This window comes from Sceloporus undulatus, chromosome 11, assembly GCF_019175285.1.
Source record: "Sceloporus undulatus isolate JIND9_A2432 ecotype Alabama chromosome 11, SceUnd_v1.1, whole genome shotgun sequence".
NCBI classification, from domain to species: Eukaryota; Metazoa; Chordata; class Lepidosauria; order Squamata; family Phrynosomatidae; genus Sceloporus; species Sceloporus undulatus.
The window spans coordinates 1,416,004-1,420,057 of record NC_056532.1 but is presented as its reverse complement, the minus strand read 5'-3'; positions in this window follow the sequence as shown (position 1 = coordinate 1,420,057).

The following is a 4,054-nucleotide window of genomic DNA, read 5'->3' as shown; positions in this document are numbered from 1 at the left end:
AAAAAAGGAAAGGGAAAGAGATGGGAGGAGGAAGGAAGGAGGAGTGAAGGAGAAGCGAGAGATGGGGATGAGACAAGAGGAAGAGAGAAGGGAAATGGGAAAGAGGAGAAGGAAGAAAGGGAAGAGAAAGAGATGGGAGGAAGGAAGGAAGGAAGGAAGGAAGGAAGGGGCAAAGGAGGAGGGAGCGAGACGAGGGGAAGAGAGAGATGGGGATGAGAAGGAGAACTCGAAAGGCGCAAGGGAGGCGAGGCGAGGATCCCCTGCATCCCTGCCTCTCTCTCTCTCACCTGCGACGGTGTACCTGTCCAGGTAGTTGAGGACGTTGCCTGCGCTGAGGATGGCTGCGGCGGCCACGCGGGCCTTTCCCAGGCTGCTCTCCCCGGGGGGCTCTTCTGCCTGGGCCGCCGAGGGGGGCTTCAGGGCGTCCGAGGCCAGGCTCTCCGCTGGGGGCTCCCCTCCGCAGCATCCCCTTCCTCCTCCTCCTCCGTCGTCCTCCTCCTCGTCTTCCCCGGAGGAGGCGGCGGCGGCGGCGGCGGCGGCAGCAGTAGCGGAGCCCCGGAGGCGCCCGTTCCCCCTGCAGCCCCCTGCTCCTCCGTGGCTCTCGAGGCACATCATGAGCCACTGCCCCCGCAGAAGCGCACCTGCCGCCGCTCTGCCTCCTTCTGCACCAGGGAAGGCAGCAGCAGGCGCCCAGGCCACGCCCCTCCCGAGCCCTGATTGGACGAACCCCGGGAGAGGACACGCCCACCCCCCGCCCTGAGCCGAGGGAGGGAGGAGGGATCGAGGCCCCACTATCCATTAGAGTAGACCCATTGAGACCCTGGGATTGACCCGAGTGTAAGTGGACCTGGATGGATCGGCTCTCCCATTAGAGTAGAGCCATTAAGGCTCAGGATTGACTTCAAGTGTCAATGGGCTCCGTTCATCTCTCCTATTAGAGTAGAGCCATTGAGACGCCAGGATTGACTTCAGTGTAAATGGTCATGGTTCAGCTCTCCCATTAGAGTAGACACATGGACGCCCCGGGATTTATATGTAAATGACCATTAGAGTAGACCCATTGAGACGCCAGGATTGACTTCAGTGTAAATGGTCTTGGTTCAGCTCTCCCATTAGGATAGACACATGGACACCCCGGGATTGATTTACATACACCAGGATTGACATAAGTGTAAATGTACTTGGATGGTTCATCTCTCCTATTACAGGAGGCCCATAGGGACCCTGGGATTGTCTCAAGTGTAAATGGACTTGGTTCAGCTCTCTCCTTAGAGTAGACCCTCTGAGACCCCAGGATTGACTTGTGTGTAAATGTTTATTTACTTGTTTATTTATTTATTTATAAGCTTGTTTATTAAATAACTAAATAATTATGTGTAAATGGACTGAGATGGTTCAGCTCTCCCATTAGAGTAGGCACACTAAGGCCCCAAGACTGACTTAAGTGTAAATGGATTTGGTTAAGCTCTCCTATTAGAGTAGAGCCATTGAGACTCTGGGATTGACTTAAGTGTAAATAGACATTGTTCATCTCTCCTATTAGAGTAGAGCCATTGAGACTCTGGGATTAATTTAAGTGTAAATGGTTCAGCTCTCCCATTAGAGTAGACCCATTGGGATCTGAGATTGTCTTAAGTGTCTGGATACCAAATCGGTAATTTTCCAGTCCTTTAAAGATTCAATGGGGCCTTCTTTATTCTTCTGATGATGTTATGAAATGCTTGGGGACCAGGCATCTTTCGTGCCACTCCTTTGATCGCCCCCAGCTGGTGGTTCTCAACTTCCTAATGCCATCACCCTTTATACAGTTTCCTCAGGTTGTGGTGACCCCAACCATAATGTTTATTTTCGTCTCGGTTTCATAAGACCGTTGGAATAGTCTTAGGTTACGACCCCTATGCATGGTTGTTTCGGGCCTCGCCAAGGGGTGTGACCCAATGGAGAACCCCGGACTACAGCCAGGAACGGTGAGAAGGCCCACTTGCCAGGCGCCCACCAGTTACCCACCCACTGAGAAAGAAGGAAGGAAGGCAAAAGGAGGGAAGGAAGTAATAAAAGAAAGAAGAAGAAAGAGGGAAGAAAGGAAGGAAGAGAGAGAAGGAAGGAGAGGGGAGGGAGAAAGGAGGGAGGGACGAAAGAAGAGCAGAAGAAGGGAGGCAAGAGGGAGGGAAGCAGGAGAAGAAAGAGGGGAGGAAGTAGAGTGAGAAAAGGAAGGAAGGCAGAAAGGAAGGAAAGAGGAATGCAAGAAGGCATGAAAGGAAAAAAAGAAGAGGAGAAAAGAAGGAATAAAATAAGGAATGAAGGAGAGAGATAGAGAAGGAAGGAAGGACGATGGAAGGAAGAAAGAAGAGGCATGAAATGTAGGGAGAGTAGGAAAGTAAAGAAGGGAATGAAGGAAGTAAGGCCGGCAAGTAAGGAATTAAGGAAGGGAAAGGACCGTACATGACAGGAAAGACAGTTGAGATGACACAGGGAGGAATCTCGTCCCTTCCCCGCTTTTGTCCAATGCAGGAATATCCGGACTTGTTTGTTTTGTTTGTTTCCTTATTCATTTCTACGCCTTTCTCCCCAGCTAGTGACCCCACGGCGCTCACATTGTGTCTCACACTTTAGCATTGCCAATTAACAAAACCCAACATATTAACAAAAAAACATCATCCAATATAAAACCACATGTAAAATCATATAAGATATACCCATCACATATAAAATCTAGACATTCAAACCACAATTCAAAACACACAGCGTATTCACCCTTGCCCCCACTTCTAAGCGCAATAGGCGCATTATCCGGCAGCCTATATAAACAAACCAGCCCAACCAGATACCTAACCTCCACCTCCAACCAAAGGTACCGCTCTCTCCCCAAAATATTACTATTTATTTGTTATTATTACAATGGTCTCTTGATATCTGCTAGGGTTTGTTCTACAGACCCCAAATGGCACCACCAAATCCTAGATGCTCCCACGTCCCCATGACTACACTATGGGGCCCTTCTTAATGATGCTACACTTACATGATGCTACAGTTTGCAGCATTGGGGACACACAGGGTAGATATTGCGAGTCTAAAACCAGGGGCACAAAAAAGGGTTATCTTATTAATTTTATTATTTTATTCATATTATTATTATTATTATTATTACTATACAGTGGGCCATTTGCATTATCTGATAGGGTTTTGGTTCAAAACCAATTCCCTCAAGTTTACTTTTCATTGGGGTCAGAACTAGATGATCTCAATGTATGATTTTCTATAATGCAAGACATTTATCACAGTTCCAATGCCCAAAGACAAACTGAATAAATAGTGCAGGAATGAGAGGGCATGGAAGGAAGGAAAGACAAGGAAGTGAAAGGAAGGAAGTGAAAGGAAGCGACAGAGAGAAGAGAAAGAAGCATTGGAAGAAACGACGTGAAGGAAGGGGAAAAGGGAGGAAAGGACAGGAAGGAAGAGTAAAGACACAAAAAGAAACGGAAGACAAGAAAGCACACGAACAGTAGGACGGGAAGCAGAGAGGTAAGGCCGAAGAACGACGAAAGCATGTATTTATTTATAGTTGCATTCTCTGACAGGCTTTCATGGCCGCGGCATCCCTAGTTTTTTTTGTGCAGTCCTTTCAGGCCTATTGGCCATTTCTCAACAGATTTTCATTCCTGAACGTTGCGCCCAGCATCTGTGGCGGCATCTTCAGAACATGTCACTATTCAATAATAAACACCTTTTTCTTTCCTTTCCTTTCCTCCTTCCTTCCTTCCCTTTCCAACCTCTCTTTCCTTTCCTCTTTCTTTCTTTCTACTTTCTAGATGAATTACCCAACTTCTCTTCCATGCCCAAGCGTTCTCTGAAGAGCTGCAACCACAGATGCTGGCGACAACGTTTTTTCAAGAACTAAATCTCTTCTAGCACAAATGGGGCCACATCGACCGAAAAAACCCACAAAAATCTATGGATGCCCGCCATTGAAAGCTTTTGACTCACAGTTATATTATTGTTGTTTCATTTAATATATCCCACATTCCAAAACCGCAAATCAACATCCAGCCATTAA